At 31.3% G+C, this 17,835-nt stretch overlaps 2 long non-coding RNA genes across 3 annotated transcripts; both read left to right on the plus strand.

The window, feature by feature from the left end:
* The first annotated feature begins 9,017 nt into the window (after positions 1–9,017).
* LOC103501979 (uncharacterized) lies at positions 9,018–12,195 on the plus strand. Its single transcript, XR_540426.3, has 4 exons — positions 9,018–9,629; positions 10,695–10,725; positions 11,652–11,768; positions 11,870–12,195. It is a non-coding gene; the product is annotated as an uncharacterized LOC103501979 (long non-coding RNA).
* Positions 12,196–13,934: 1,739 nt separating this feature from the next.
* On the plus strand, positions 13,935–15,746 carry LOC103501978 (uncharacterized). Of its 2 annotated transcripts, XR_007820294.1 has the most exons (4): positions 13,935–14,098; positions 14,312–14,464; positions 14,665–14,999; positions 15,098–15,746. It is a non-coding gene; the product is annotated as an uncharacterized LOC103501978 (long non-coding RNA). The 2 variants fall into 2 exon arrangements; XR_540425.3 differs by having other exon boundaries at positions 13,935–14,464.
* Positions 15,747–17,835: the final 2,089 nt, after the last annotated feature.

A 17,835-nucleotide genomic window follows, 5' to 3' on the forward strand; every position in this document is an offset into this window, starting at 1 on the left:
TTTGTTACATGAGTCGTAAATAATTTAGTGTTTTATTACCTTCATAAAAATTTCTCTTATTAAAAATAAAAATTTTGATAAACTATTTATAAAATATAAGAAAATCTTAGATTCTATCGATAATAGGCATTGATAGTCAGTGATAGAAAGACACTGATATGTTTCTATCAGTGACATTGATAGACAATGTTATCAGTTTTGATAAAAACCAAAATTTTATTATATGTTGTAAATATTATAATTTACTTTATTATATTTAAAAATGTAAATATTTTAATTTATTTTACTTGTATTTGAAAATAATTTTATATATATATGTATAATTGAATCAACTTTCTATTAAAAAATAAAATGAAATATTTAGTTAAATTATTAGAACAATCTTTTAACTTGAGGTTCATCGAGGAAAAGTTAGGAATTGAAATCCACACCTCCAAATTGTACTTAGAAACAAAAATTCTTTTGACTCCATACTAACCAAATGTTTATTTTAAACAAAAAAAAAATTCATCATTTAAAATCAAACTCTCTTTCCTAAACTACTTTTTTTTTTTTTTTTTAACATCTTTCCTTTGTAACTTTTTGAGATCACACGGCGAAAGATCACTCCTCCTAAAAATATAATTTTAATTTTGTCCCTCATTCATTATTTTTAATGTTGCATTTATCTTACACAATTTAAGTCCCAATTTAAAATTTACAACTTTTTCCTACAATGTTTTTTAGCCTATTTATTTGTATAGGGGAAAATTTTTTAATTTAAAAATTAAAAAAAAAACTTTAATGAAAAGTTTTTGTAAAGTTCTTATACAAGATAATATATATGTAAATTATGACTTTTTTTTTTAATTAAAGCATATTTAAAGTTTAAATTGAAAAAAATGTTTTATTACTTTTTTGAAGTTTTTTCAAGAATAATAAAAAAAAATACCAATCATTTATACTTCATGGCAATAAATCACTTAACGACAAAAGTTCGTTGTCCTTGACTTTGACATAGAGTGTAAATAGTTTATCCATTTTGCCATTTTTTACAATTTCTCTATTTTTTATTATAATTCTAATTAAAAGTCTATTTTTGAATGTTATAATTATAATTTGAATTAAGTATTAAATATAGAAAAGCCAACTTTACCAGAACTTCCTCTTTTCTTTCTATTATATAATATATGTAGTATCTTATAGAGGTATTATAAATTGGAATAATGGAAAACTGCATAAGATGATAATTTTTTTTTAAAAAAAACCATAACACTTTTTTTTTTTTTGCATATTGCAAATATGATAAATATAAAAAATATGACAAATAATTAGATATATTATCAAACGACTATCAAAAGACTATTTGAGGGCTAACAGAGGGCTATCCGCTTTTAAATTTGCTACTTTTGCAATTTAGAAAATGTAGTGATATAGATCCTATTATCATAAAATGTTTTGTTATTTTTGCAAATGCTCCTAATATAATTAAGTAAACTAGATTTTCGTGATTAAATGGCTAGTAAGCTTTTCGAGTCATGCTTTGTTTGGCACTTGACGCTTTGACACATTGGCCAGCACTTAGGCCTTTGGCACTGTCATTTTGGCTAGCTCTTGGCACTGGCACTTGGCACTTTAGCTCGCCCTATTGTGCCACTTTGGGCAAATTGGAATTTAGCCCATATGAAAAAATAGAATTGGATCAAATTAACTTCATTTAATCCAATGGCCACAAACCAAAAAATTTCATAAAAGGACAAGTAGCAACAAATTTCTTAGCAGGTCAAGGTCAAGGTCAAAATCGAGGCTGAGGCTGACCAGGTAGAAACAATGACCGAAGTTTATTAATTAAATTCAATGAGTTCAAACTTAGTGGACCTTTTCTGTTGTTGGATCATCCATGAAACGGTGCAATGTAGAAATTTTATTGATATCCTTTGATGGTGAATGATATGAATACGCGCTTATATTCAATTTTCGATTATCAAATAATGAAGTAAAATCAGAAGCATTTATTGCAAGGCTAAAAGTTTCCAGAGAGAGGTTTTCCCAACCTCCTAATTTTGAGTGATTCATAAATAATAGTAAAGTAAGTAAGAACAAATACTATGCCAAAGAGCAAAGGATGACAACTTACCTAACTAAGGTTTAAAAAGTTAATTATTTTGTTCCCAAAAGTACGAAATTCAGTTGTTTCCGAGATCTAATAATGCAAATGCAGATTCATTAACTTGGTTACTAGCAACATATAAGAAAAAGTTTAGTAGATTGGGTATAGGTGGAAATCTTATTTGAGCATTGTATTTACAAGGAAGATGTTATATAAAACCAAAATTCTCCAAGAAACTAGGTCCAAAGTTGACTCTATTAAGGTTAAGGTCGTGGTCAAGACTATGGATGTTGAAGAGTAAGATTTTTTAAAGATCAAAATTATTGAAACCAAAGCTTAAACGAACCTTGCTAGGGTCAAGGTCAAGGCTATGGAATTGAAGAGCTTGGTTTTTCCGAGTTTAGAATTATTGAAGCCAAATCTAAAGTTATCTCTATTATGGTGGAGGCTGAGGTCCAAATTTAGAGATGATTATCTTAGCCCATTGTAACGACCCAACTCTTTATACTAAGTTGAGGTCATTACTAAAAGAAATAACAAGAGACACTATTTTTTTTGAAAGGAGGGAAGACTAAATTTTCATTGAAAACGGAATACTAAAACACTGAAACATAGACGCGGAAGCAAAACTGAGTCCCCATATGGCATGTCACGGATCCTTCTCTGTCGCTTGCCAGCTTTCCTCTACCTTTACCTTCGCCTAAAATATTAAACATAGAAAGAGTGAGTATAAACATATACTCAGTAAGGGACCTACTACTAGTCCCGTTAGGTGTCTGTTAACTTCCCATTAGAGTCCTAAAAAGTGGTACCCAAGAACTAGCACGTTCTCAAACATGTGCAATCTGTGATCCCGTAGGAACATATCTGATCTTCGGTGAACCCAAAGGAACACCTAGGACAATCTTGTTTTAGTATACCCGAAAGAAACACTAAGACAATCGGGCTGCGAGTGATCTCGTTGAATCACTCGAATCATGTCTATGTCAATGCCAGACTGGCGGTCCCGTCGGACTACGCAGTCCTAAAAAGGTGGTGATCCCGAAGACACCCATGCAGGTACGACTCTAATAGACAAAGTTAACAGAACACCCTATCCATAGCATGTAGCATAACATAACATCATAACATGACATGAATATTAATCTTAACACCCTTAATTATGTGATTAATATATCATGCATTAACAATCATCAACATCAATCTACCAGTCATTAACATAACATCGGTCACCAACATCAATCATCAAGTTATGCATTTTAGCTATCATCAATGCATAATCATAATTACATGCAGTCTCTTAAATTCAATTCGAAGGTCTAGTAGGAGAATCTCTTATCTGGAGATTTTAGCCAAACAAAGTACTTCTTGGTTGACAGTAAAAATTCTCTAATTAACTTGATCCTAATCATAAAAGGAAAACTCAGTATCTTAATTAATGAAATTAGCAACTGGCTAACATCCAAAAATCCTCCCAAATTAATTAACTTTCTAAAAATTTAGGTTGAAACCAATTCAACTTTGATTGGGAAAATTCCAAGATTTAAATCTAAAAAATTAGCCAATTGAACCCTTAAAGGAACTCCAAATAAATCCATATTAATTTAATTTTATTGGCTTACCAAGGTTACTCAGATGGAGGTTGAAAAATTCTCTTATCCTTGATGGGAAAATTCATCACTTTAAATCCTCAAGCTTCCAAAGAGACCAATCTTAACTTCAACTGGTGAGACGAAGATGACAGAGGGTTATATTAGAGAAGAAGATGAAGAACCTTTTTCTTTTTCCTTTACTTTCTAACTTAAGCATTCCAATGCTATTTATAAACTCAAATAATAACAATAATATTTATTATTATTATTTCCTTTTCCTTTTAGGATATATATATAATACCAAATATATACATATATCTTTATTTCTATTATATTTCCTAAATAAATTCCTTAAATGCACAAAATCTTAGACATTTATAATCATTAATAATAATAATAATACTTCTTTATTATTATTATTTTTCTCTCACCAAAATTTACAATAAACATATATATTTATTTAAACCATTATTCTCTCTTTTAAATAAATATATATATTTTTCGTCCAATCAGATCAATTATCTCTCTCCTTATGGATTATCTTCTTTTCCAAACAAACATAATTATATTCCATAATATAATTAACTTCAGCTTTCCAAAATATTAATTAAATATATATATATATATATATACTCAATTAAATCCAATTCCACCAAAACCAACTTTTCCCTCCAAAATCTCAAATTAACTTAAATTCTCAATTATTTTAATCAATCAAATCTTTTTCAATAAATCACTTGTAACTTCCAACATTATCTTAACTCAACCATAACAACTTCAGAACCAATATTTATCTTTCTCCAGAATAATTAATTATTATTTACCTTTCTCTAAAACAATTAATTATCTTCTAAAATAATTAATTATTATTTATCTTTCTCCAAAATAATTAATTATCTTCTACAATAATTAATTATTATTTATCTTTCTCCAAAAATAATTAATTATCTTTTCCTTAAATAATTATATTTCAACAAATATAATTATCTTTTCCTTTAACATAATAATTATATATATATTTCCACATATACATATAATTATTGGATCTCCAACCAACTTTTCAACCCACAATTTAATTAAATAACGTCCATAATTATTTAATTAAATTCAACTTCAGCAACACTAAAAATCCACAACTTAACTTAATTCTCTTAACTTACCATTTAATCAAAAACTCAATGAACACCACATGCCAAAACCTCTAATTAATTAAATATTCATTCAAGAAATATTTAATTAATTCCAATTCCTACATAAATCCAATAATTCTCATTAAATTAATTCAAAATAACGCCCAATAAATTATCTAAATTTTTGAGGCGTTACACCCATAATCAACATATCCTACACCATTTATTTGATTATAAAAAGAAAATGAAAATAAATCTCAAATTTAATATCGTAGATGGATAGAAAGTCTAAAAATAAAGAAAATGAGTGGTCATACACTCAAAATGGTCATTTGAATCAAAGCTATGATCTAAAAACCGAAGTTGCATTTATAATAGTATGCAGTGTAGCGACATTGTAAAAAATCGTCAAATCTGTATTTTAGCAACGTGATGCCCTCATGCAGTGGCAATTTCATAATTTTGGATCTTTTGGCCTAACTTTTTTCGTTAAGACTCTAAATTGGTTCATTTTAGCTCTTTTTTCTTCCTAATGCTCAATTCTATTTCTTTGATGCTCGAAACCTATAAAATAATCAAATAAACACATAAAATATATGAACAATCTCAAATTAAGCTGAGCTAGATAACACATTTTTTTGTATTATCAAAAGGACTACCTGAGATTAGTTAAGTAATAACTTGTTGTCGGAGCCTATCCAAAGGGTGGGCTTAGCACAACCTAGTGTAGAACTTCGTTTGTGAGCTGGAGAAGCATGTTGAAAAATTGATTGGACCTAATAAGGGTTTCGCTTGACAAGTCCAACAGCCCCTAGTAAGTCCAAATTAAGTTTCACGACAAGGTGGTGAAAATTTAACAAGGGAGATGATACTCCCAAGATAGGTTCTAAGGGTTAAAATCCTAGACAAAAAGCATAGAAAACCACAAAGTTTAACTTGGAAGAGGAAATTAATGTTATGAGTGAATTTTGGAACAAAGTGAAAAAGTCAACAAATAGCAGAAGGATAATGCTGAAAGGGGACTTGGCCTAGTTGGCCTTGGTTGGGTCGAGGTCGAGTCCACTAATAAACCCTCTTAGTAGGCAAGCCCAACATAAGCTTGGTCAGAAACAGATAAAACCCTAAAAAGGCCATGTAGGGATGGGATTAGTCGATCTCGACTCAAGAGGAATGCGTGTAAAAATAGTCTGGTTACCAACCTTAATTAGATAAGGAAAACGGACCAAACCTATAAATAGGGACTCAGAAGAGTATAAATGTCAAGTAACTTCTAAAACTAGTATCGAAACCTTTTGACTTAAGCATCTAAGGGGTAGTTGTGACTTACACCATATTGATGTCCAAGTTTCTCTTTACTTACGACAAGCTCTCTTTGTCTAAAATACAAATTTTACTGTTGTTGTTATGTGAAGATAAGATACGTCATACTTGGTCAGAATTGTACATCAACACAGTCTAATTTACACATATAACTCCAATATACATGTTAATCCATATATTTAATATAAATATAAATAGTTAAGGATTGATTATTTTTTCCTTTCTTTCTAAGTACACGAATGGACAATTTAAAAATCATTCCTTAAAATAAATTTATATTGCTTAAAAAATATTAAGAAAGTAGAGGTCAAAACGAAATTAAAATATTACGACTACTTGCCCCATTTATTAATTTTCAAAAGAAAAAAATAAAGTTTTCTCCATTTATTTTATTATTTTTTTTTTGTCTTTTTACTACATATATTTAATTTCAATAAAAAACCGTCTGCTCCATCTATTTGTACTTAATCAAAGTTCCTTTTAAATAATTATCTCTTGGGACTTTAGATTTTTATATTTAGGATTCAATTCCATTATTCCACCAAGTTTCTTTGCTTTTGCATGCTTTTCTTAATGTATTTTAAAACTCCATAAATCATGCTTCAACTTTGCTTGCTTTTTTTTTTTTTCTTCTTCTTCTTAAATTTTTATTCTATAGGCACAAAGTCCTCAATTTCTTATCAACAAAAGAAAGTCAAGAATTCAAGGGTAGAATTACATATTATCACATGCCTTTGAACAATATAAGCCAAGTAAAGTTCTAATATTAAATCAACTATAATTTTGTCACTATTAAACTACTTGGTTGGATTTCTGATATATATATAATCTAAACTATGAATGAAAATTATATTCTTTCTGTTTATTGACTTTTTTATAATAATAATGTTGTCATTATTATTTTTATTGGTAGATTTTGTAATGTTAGTTTTCTCTTAATGGTAGTTAGCACTCTTTGAAGCTTTATATAAATTACAAACTTATATTTTGGGAGAAGTTTAGTTATGTTTCACAAGAGGCTGAAAAAACAAGCATTTTTAGTCATTGAATTTTAATTTATATATATATATATATATATACTTTCCAATTTGGAACCATTTGCTCTAAATTTAATAAGGATTTAAAATAAATACATGTAAAATATTTTCAAGGTACATATATACATTATTCAAATGTTAAAAAATTAAGCATGTTTGTAAAGACATAAGAACGATACTCTATCATCGAATTTTTACATTGGTATCAATTTTAAAGTATGAAGACTCAACTTTGGTAGATGGAGACAAAAACCTAATTAAATTGAGAGAGATTTGTAATATATAATGAAGATAATTTTCTCTATCGAAACGAGATGTTTTGTTAGGAATACAAACTAAATCCCACGGTAGTCTAGAAAGGATCGAAGAAGGAAGTGTCTAAGTTAGCCTTTTAGCAATAAAAAACAAACAAATAGGTAAAAATAGAACCAAATATAATATGAGATATGATCAAAGTGGTCAAAATGTATTTCTAAAGTTTTAATTTCCATATTTATCCCTCTCTCTCTTACATATTTATTTTGAAATGGAGGTTGTAGTAGAGAAAGTTGATTAGTTTAATGTGAACAATAATGTATGGTCCCAGGAAAAGAAGTCAAATGTTTTATTTATTTAATTTACTATAGTTTTCAAGGTGTGAACATAAAAATGAGGAACGCAATCCAATTTCATTTTCTGTTCCCACTCTAACTACCGCCTCTCTTTTTGGACCAAAATGTACTTCTTTTATTCTTTTTCTTTAAATTATTTTTTTAATCAAAATAAACCAACGTTGGAACTATTTATTTAAATATCATACTTAATTACAACAGTCTAACTTCATCCTTGAATCCAAATATTGTTATTCATATAAAATTCAAATTTACACACACATATATATACCAACGTACTTTTAGATAGAAAAAATAACAGATATCATGGGAATTTATAAAATATTGTGATGTTTTAAAACTAATTAATATATTTAAGTAATAAACTACAACTTTAAAACATATAAATCAATATTGATAATGGAATTATATAGATAATTATAGATAATAATGAAGACCGAAAAATGAATATATGAACTAAATCCTTCGTTAGTAAAGTCTAGAAAGTCGAACACAAGATTTAATAATAAAAAGACAATTTATGACGTATTAACCTGTAGCATGATTTATTCAATTATGATAATATTGGTCCCAAAACATAGTATACTCAAAGTTCCTAACATAATTGGAAGTAGGTCATCCATGAGTCTCGACATCAATCCTAATGCTATTAATAGGAAGTAAACCAATTGCATGTTTCATGCAAATGAGAATGCTCTAAAGAACGTAGATAATATAGAGGCTTTGAGTTCGAGTTTCATCATTTTCACGAGGAAGTTTTGATCCCCATACGTAAACCAATGTGTTACACTTGTTGATATAATCATAAGAACCATAATCATTTGAATGACTATATGTTATTTTTTTCAAATTATTTTCATTAGAAATGAAAATTTGAGGAGTCAAGTGATGTGAAAGTTCAATGAAAATGTTCTAGAAGATGTAAAAATTTAATTATATATATGTTATTTTTTCAAATTGTTTATCTTACAAATGAAAATTTGGATAGTGAAGAAAGCAAATATCACATGAAAGTAACACTAAATTTTTATTACTTTGGTTAAATTATAAAAAATGTCCCTCAACTTTATATATATTTTGTGTTAAAAATATCTCTAAATGGTTGTTTGGGCTTAGTATTAACACTGTGGGGTTGGGTTTGGATAACCCTAACCCACGTTTGGGCCTCATTTTATGGAAATCCTAGTTTTAGGGTTTTCATAATACCCGTTTTACCCCTTTAACCCCCATTCTTCCTTCCTCAACCTTGTTAAATTTTCTTCTTTCTTTCTCCCCTTCAACCCGTGTTTTGTCTCTTCAATCTGTGTTCCCCCTTCCTTGAATCTGTCTACAAACCATCTTCAATAACCTATCCTCAACCCTTCCTTTTTTCTCCCTCAACTCCTTTATACACGCTACGGAATTTTTTTTAGTCGAACCTATGTTTGTGAGAGCTTTGCCATTTGTTTTCTTGTCGAAATTTTTTTCCCTTGGATCTAAAACCCCCTTATGTTCTCTTCACGATCCATCTCTAAATTGGTTCCACATTCTCTCTCAGTCTTCGAAACTGTGATTCGTTTTGTTGAAGGCTTCGCTCCAATGGCATTGCCTCCGAGACTTTTTGGTTTTCCCTTTTTGGTTTTGTTGAACGTTTGGGACGATTCCTTCCCTCCGAAAACTTGCATGATCGATGAGTCTTCTCGATGAACATGAAAGTCCTTCGTTGTTGACTCTTGGAATTCCCCTTGCTGTTTGACTTCTCTTTTGTCGAGGTCTTTTCCTTGTTGATCGATGTTTTCCTTCACTGAGTTATGACAAGTGCTACACATTCCTTGTTGTGGCAATAGGTGATTTTCAAGCATGGTAGAGAGGTAATTCTCAATTTGAATTTCCTTTATTTTCGAAGCCGATGATGAGGTCTACGATTCTGATTTCAATTAATTTTTTTTAGCATATTTAAATTTGTTTGCTTTTTTATATGTAATTTTAAATTTTCATACTCTCTGTGCAAGTTGGGATCTGTTATTTTAATTTCTTTTTGCTTCCTGTTAGTTTAGGTTTGTATTTTGCTATGTTTGACCGATATTGGTTTGCTATGTTTTTATGTTTGTATGTACAACAGTTTCTATTGAGGTTGCTCTTTCGTCTCGGTGAGGATTGTACCTCTTTGGAGATTGTTGATTTTGAACTTGTGCTGCCTCTGTTTTTGTAATTTCCATTCACTTGCATTTACTTGTCTATTTCAATATCTGTACATATAATGATTGGTCTTTTGGGGAATCCATTCGGTCGCTATCTCTATTCCTTATTGATTGTTTTGTCTCTTCAATCTTTATGACAATATTTTGTTTGTGTACTAAATGTGGTAGGTTTCATGGTTAGGGTTTGACTGTTGGACTTTTCTCCTTTTTATCTTGTCATTTGCAGAGATTCTTTTGCATTTTTTGGTTTATGGTTAATAAAGACATCATAACTTTTTCCATCCCCTATATATACATCGTTCCTTTTTTGTCATATTACTTGCATATTTTGAGTTCATTGGCTGTTGGTATGTCCTTTGTTCCTTCTTCTTTGATAGGTCACTTTTTTTTTCTATATCATTATCATCCTCCATCCCTTTCTTCCTTGTTTTGTATCTATGCTCCATGTTATTATCAGTGTCTTTTCCTTGTTTTGCGTGTACTTTTGATTGATGTTTCTACTACTAGAAATTCGATTAAAATTATTGAACGAATTTCTTTCCTTTGAGACTACTTTTTTTCTTCCTAAAACCGTTTACATTTTTATGCTTACTATTAACGAGCTTCGTTTTTAATTTTGATGTTTGGGTACATTCGTCAATGTACACAGTACGTATTTTTTATGGTTTCTTTTTATTTTTTCAAGTCTATGCTCACGTTGCTATGTTGTTTCCTAATTTTTGTTTTCTTTTGCAGGATGTTGGCCTTCATAATATCCTTCTAAGAGGTACTACGGATTAGCCGTTTGTAGTATATTTGTTATTTTTTTGTCATTTCATTTCATTTACGGTTAAGACGGTGTAATTTCAATTCAATTGTTCTCAACAAACTATCGGTTTTGTAATTTGACTTGTTTTGGTCTTGTATTTAATTGTTGCACTATAAAACGAACATTTCTAGTATCTTTTTATTGTATGCACGCTAAAATTGCATCGGTCTAATTTTTTTCTCGCACCTTTAAGTCCGCATTTGTTTCTTACAATCTACTTAGATTGCATTTCATGTCTACTTGCCATGCAAAGATACTTGTCACATGAGTTGATGAAAATTAGGAACTTCATACTTTTTACAAAAGTGACTATGTTCATTTACAATAAAAACCATGCCCGCGAATTTAATGACAAAAAGTTTGAAACTAAAAAAATTATCACATTACATTTCCATGACTATGTTCATTTACAAAAAAAAAAAAAATCATGCTCTCGCTAATATGTTTACAAATCATATTAAGAAAATTTTCAAACTACTATCAATAGTTATTTTAACACATCTTAAGTTAACCATTTTTTTCACATTACATAACAGAGGTCTAAAACTATTTATATGTTTTCAAAGTTAACTGCCACTGAGTTCATAATAACTTTTTTTAGTGCAATTTCGATGTGAATGATGTGAGTTCAATAATTGACATGGTTAATTTGACCCATATAGCATGCACTATTTTTATATTTCTAATTCTTAGCATTACTTATTTTAAGTTAGGATTTTTGCAAGAGTTGTAAATACTTTTTTTATCATCCACATTCATCATAAGTCTTATCATTTTTCAGATAGAATTTTTACACGAGTTGTAGATATGTTTCCAATTCGCACTGTTTGTTTACATTTTTTTAAAATGTATATCACCATTCATGTATAACACATGTGTTGTAGGTGTAGTAACATTTCAACCTCATCTTATTGGTTGTGATACGACTGCACGACAAGTTGGTGAAGAAACCACAACCAGTAACTAACACATGCATTGGTCCACGATGGAAGTGCTTCGAGGTGTGCTTATTTGATGGGATATGTATGTCACGTATTACTACGTCCTACTAATTATATGCAGTTTGTTTAACTTTGCAAAATTGCATTGGGGCATTGGACAGGATTTAAATAAAGGTGAGCATGCTGCGATCGATCACCCTAGGTACATAATAGGTAAGGGTGAAGTTGCCACTAAAGTCCTCCAAGTGTGCAACACGAAAGGCGATTTCATATTCATCTTGGCAGATTGGGAAGGATCCACAGCTGATTCACGCATTCTTTGAGTTAAGTGTAATGTTTTCAGGTTATTATGACTTGCTATTATACCCAAAGGTACCATTTTGACAAAGATCTCAATGTATGATAACACATTGCAATGTCATAGTCGTAATCTACTGATTTAATAATAAGTAAAATGACATGAGAGAGAGAACCATATTTTCGTTTAGACAGGAAGCAAAGAAGACGTAATAGATGCCCAACTCGACTAGTGATGAACGTGAAAATAACATGTACCTTCCCATATTGAATTTTTGACACATCCAGAAACATTTGAGGATGAATTGGATATTTTGATTTCAGTAGTTATAGGAAAACCTCGACTCGGTCAGTTAGTAAATTCAACTTATCAATCCCAGCCATTGGGTCCTTGACAAAAGGATAAGAAGTTCGAACCGAAGATTTATTACCACTTTTTTCGGTGTATTTTTCGTTGAAGGAGAATATTGTAGGTTCAAGATGATTTGTGGTCTCAATAACTTCATGGTCAGATTTTAGATTAAGCTAATTTAGTATGTTCTCGACCGGACTAGATTATGATGTCAAAATCTTGTAGAGTTCTTCACTCAAAGTTGTTTTTTCAGACTGTACAATTCATGGTAGCCAAAACAGTTGGCAAGACATAAATTTAGATTTACCAAGCTCTACAATGATTATACTACCCAGTGAGAGCTTGGTTTTCGATTTAGGAATAATAAAAAAAAAGTGTCATTTTTTAAAAAATACTACACGTGTAGGGAGTGTAAATTTGAAATTTCGACCTATAAAGGAACCAAGTCTCCCATTGAATGTTAAATTTGGCCAAAAAAGTCCTTAATTTAAAAATATATCATAGAAGACAAAACATGTACATCTAATCTCATTGAAAGCTCATAATCAAAATTATTAAAATTCATTTACTTTGTTATTATAGTTAACTTTGAAGGTAAAGAAGCCCTGCATACAATAAGCAAAAGTCGGTTTCCATAAAAAAGAGTAAAAATTTTGAAATGTTATTCAATAAACCATCATAATCTAGCTGCTGTATTGGGAAAATTTTGGTTGGACATTTAATCAAACACCTTATTAGCATATACCTTCCCCCATCTCTCTTTAATTGGCAACATAGAAGATTACTATTAAGAACAAACAATGGATGATTTTTACAGAAAATATTGCAACACTCACAGAGTAGTTGAACAAAGTAACGACATTGCATTCTTATGGCATCTACACGAAACAAATAGACAAATTAAAGCAAAAAAAAAAAAAAAATACAAAGACTATGAAGCCTTCAAAAGCCAAGAAATTGAATCTTAATATCAAAATTAGAACAAAAAAAACTTGACGGGACCAGATCCTAAATTGAATTGAAGAAATTGAAGGAAGCCCTAAGTTATAGTAAGGAAGTAACTGGCACCTCAATTGGTAATATATCTGACTGTGGTGGAACACTTATCGCGTTCACCGTGGGTCACTAACCGTCATTCGCCGTCGGTCACCAAGCAATCATTCGTGTGGTAAGTTCAAGTTGGTTTGGGTTGGCGTTCACGTTGGTTTGGGTTGGCGTTCGCGTTCGCGTTGGTCACTAAAGAACTTCTATGTGGTCATCGTCAACTTCCGTAGTTCACCATTAGCCGATGAGAAAATAGAGGCATCTTGTGTGGCCTACAGAAACGAGTATATAGAGAGGAAATGTCATTTAGAGATTAATTTTTCATGGAGATGGAGAGAGAGGGAAAGAGAAAATTTGAAATATATTCAATAAATTATTTAATGAAAAGTTTGAGAGAAATTTAAGAAATATTTGGTGAAGTTTTAGCAACCTTTATGTTTAATGACATTATTGCTTTGTGTTATTAATTGTTTTAGCAGCACAGATAAAAAACATGTCGCTAATAATAATATTTTGTGATACTTTTTTTTTGCGTTGCTATAAACAACTTTTATTGACAAAAATTACTTGCGCCACTAAAATTATCACTGAATAGTTAATTTCGTGTAGTATCCTCTAATATCATAACAAGGTTTTACTATCTATGCGCAGGGTACCCAAATGCAGAGGGATTTCTTGCTCCTTACAGAGGACAAAGGTACCACTTGCAGGAGTGGCTAGCGTAAAAAATGCACTAACAACTGTCAAAGAGTACTTCAACATGAAATACTCCTTGGCATGGAATGTTATAATGCTCGTTTGGTTTGTTGATGGGTCAATAGGCTATCCTTCGTGGCAAGTCATACTACCCTATCCAAGTTCAACGTTGCACGATTCTAACATGTTTCCTACTGCACAATCTGATACATAGGGAGATGACCAATGTCGATGATTTGGAGGACATCGACAAGGGAGACTCGACCTACACGATGACCGCAGGTGACGACATTCACTACACTAAGACCTCAAACAAATGGACTCAGTGGTAGGATGAATTAGCCTTGGAGATGTTCAATCAATGGCAGTTGCGTAATCAATTGATCCCACTGTGTACAATTAGTAGCGCTTTATTTTTGTTATTTTAGTACCTCTACTGTCTTCTTATATGTTGAATGTATGCATGCATGAATGAAATTAATGAAAAACTATACATTCACATGATATACGATGATTTGGAGGACATAACTTACTTACGAATTTCTTTGTCGTCATTTCTATTGTCAGTATGGCAAGTTCGTCACGTGCATCGAACCATGTGTGGACAAAGGAGGAGGCCACACTCGTGGATTGCTTGGTGGAGTTAGTATCTACTGGTGAATGAAAGTCAGACAATGACACGTTTAGACTAGATTACCTGGCACAACTTGTTCGAATGATGGCGGCGAAGTTGTCGAGGTGCAATGTCTAAGCTACTACTGTTATTAACTGTCGTATAAAGATGTTGAAGCGAACATTCCAAGCAATAGCAAAAATGTATGACCCATCATGCAGTAAATTTGAATTTAATGATGAGGCTAAGTGCATAATTTGAGAAGGACCTGTTCGACAGTTGGGTTAAGGTATGAAATAAGGAAAAAAAAGTAAAATATTTTGAAACGTTACTTCGGTTGGATCGCATATCTAGTTGTCATTTTTTATTCACTTTATTTTTACACAGACACATCCTATAGCAAAGGATCTCCTCAACAAGCCTTTTCTCTACTACGACCAACTGTCCTATGTGTTTGGGAAAAATAGGGCAATGGAAGGACGTGCGGAAACATTTGCCAACATCGAGTCGAATGACCCTAGCGAGTATGAGAGATTTCAACCGCATGATGGAAACAATATGGACATCCCTACTATAAATAACCAGGGATTAACATGTTGCAAGAGGATATACGAGCTCTATGATCTGGTCGAGCATCCGACGATAGAATGAGATCAAGTGGATCAAAAAGCATCTGACGTCCATACGATAGAACGGGATTAATGGAAGGCAGCATGCAAAAACCGTTAACCTCATCCATGACGAGATGCAGTCTGCAAATGGCTAGTTGAGGGTCATTGCCGAGTGGCCCACTGTTATGCTTTAAAATGAAACTGCAGTTCGTCAGGAAGTTGTTCGTCAGTTGCATGCTATCCCGAAACTAAGTAGGTTGGACAGGGTGCGTTGCTTGCAGATACTATTTCACAGTTTAGACGACTTGAAAGGTTTCCTTGAAATACTTGACGACAAGAAGATGGACTTCTGTGTATAAAAAGACGTTTAAATGTTCTTTTACTTCCATCGCCTGACCTTATGTTTTTTTATTTCGCGTGTTAAATGTATTTGACTGTTGTTGGTAATTATCTTGGATGAAACTATTTTAGTATGTATTTTTTTTGCATTAATGCAATTCTGTTTAATGCAATTCGCATTTTCAGGTGTTGTTTACTTGATTTAAATGTTTACAGGGTGCATGTTGTTGGGTTTTATGTCATAAAACTTGTAGATAGTAAATATAATCAATTGATCGTTATTAATAAAGTGCTATTATTATAATTCTAATAAGTGTTATTGATTATATTATTAGTTTTATCTTAATAAACCAAATCCAATAAACTAACATCCTAAGCTATTTGATGAGTCTTGAACAGTATGTAGAGACATACAGGGATTAATGTTCGAGATACAACTTAAAGGGTCTCTAGTATACAGATAAGGCTAGGTACCTTATCGTGGTAACACTATGGATACGACTCACTTTGTATTTGATACAAACGCAATGATCTAATGCGTTCGTGTGGGTGACATGCGAGTGAGGGTATCATATGCAATGAGTTTGCAAAAGATCGGACAACGAAATAGTAACCACTAGATGTAACTTCATTAATTAGTTAGGTTTCTATTTCATTAGGATGACCTAGGTAACTTAGTTTTAATCCTGAGTGCATTATAAACTCCTGTTCGTGAAGGATTGTCCTTTGATTTGTACGGGTGAGAGTGGCAAGATTGTCGACTCAATATGCTTATCATTTTAGGGACAAGACCGAGTGGGAAACTTGAAACATATCACACAAGATAGAATTCACTCATTCCTAATTTTAGGATAAGTAGATAAGTTTTTCCTTAAATGATGTCTCCACTTGAGCAAAGGGTCCTACCCTCTCTATGGCATAAGAAGGGTTTCTGTTTAGTGGTTGGACCATAAACAGGTTGTTAATTAGAGGAGCACTGGTATTTAAGGACTAGAAGTAACTGATGGGTAAAACGGTAATTTGACTTAGCTGGTGTTACGAACACTTGTGAAAAACTAACTTACTAGTATTGATCTATATCCATGAACACAGAAATATATCTATAGTGAGAAGAGTTCAACTGTGAGTTTTTAGTAGAGTGTACACACAGTTAATGAATATTGATTGATGTGATTAATGAGTTTAGTCAATTAATCTCATATCGTTGTAGCTTCTAATCTGTAGGTCCATTAGGTCTCCTTCCTAACTCATAAAGAGTAATGAGATTTATTTATGTTGGTTGTAGTTTGAAATGTTCAAATCTACTTTGGAAATTAAAATAATTTGATTTTATTAAATTAAAACTATAGGTTATGCGAGAGATATTCATTTAAATATGCTTAAATAAAATATTAATTAAATATCATATTAATATTCATTTATTAAATTAATAGGGAACGTGGATGGTTTTCCCACGTTCCCATTGTTTCTCTCAACTTCCCATTACTTTTGTCTGAAGAAGAGGAAGATATATGTGCAACAAAACAAAATTGTTTTGTGAGTTCAACGTACTGCAATTTCTCTCCAGAAGAAAACTCTTGTTCTCTTAGAATTTTCCTTTTCCAATTTTGATTCCCATAAACCAAATCTGAACCTAGAGAATAGAAAGGTTTTCAAGTAATGGTACCCTAATTTGGAGTTTTGTAGATCCAGAGACGTCAACGTGTGTAAGTTTACTATTTTATGTATTTCTCTATAATTTAATTTTAGAAGCATGCTTAGGCAAATAAGTAAATTAGATTTTGCCAATGTACTGGTATTTGTAGATTCCAATTAAAATTGGGTAATGGTCATGTAATTCTTCCATTGTGCAAGGGCTTTCATCCCTTCAATTGGTAACAAAGCCATCTCAATTTTAATTGAGAATTAATTTGTATTGGTTAGGTGGGATCTCTGCATTATGAATTTGGGTTTTTGCAATTGAATGTTTACTGTAATTTGGCCATAAATTTACAGTTTTTGATTTAATCAAAGGTAAAGGCCCCTGCATTTTTGGGCATTTTTTACTGTAAATCTTGTAAATTAGAGTCCATATTTGGATTCGGAGCATTTTTCTGAGAATTTTGATACCAAATTTGCCCAAAGCGGACAACTGGAAGGGCTCCAACGGTGAGTTTTTCGAAGCTGCATGGAAAT

This window comes from Cucumis melo, chromosome 4 (genome assembly GCF_025177605.1).
Source record: "Cucumis melo cultivar AY chromosome 4, USDA_Cmelo_AY_1.0, whole genome shotgun sequence".
NCBI classification, from domain to species: domain Eukaryota; kingdom Viridiplantae; phylum Streptophyta; class Magnoliopsida; order Cucurbitales; family Cucurbitaceae; genus Cucumis; species Cucumis melo.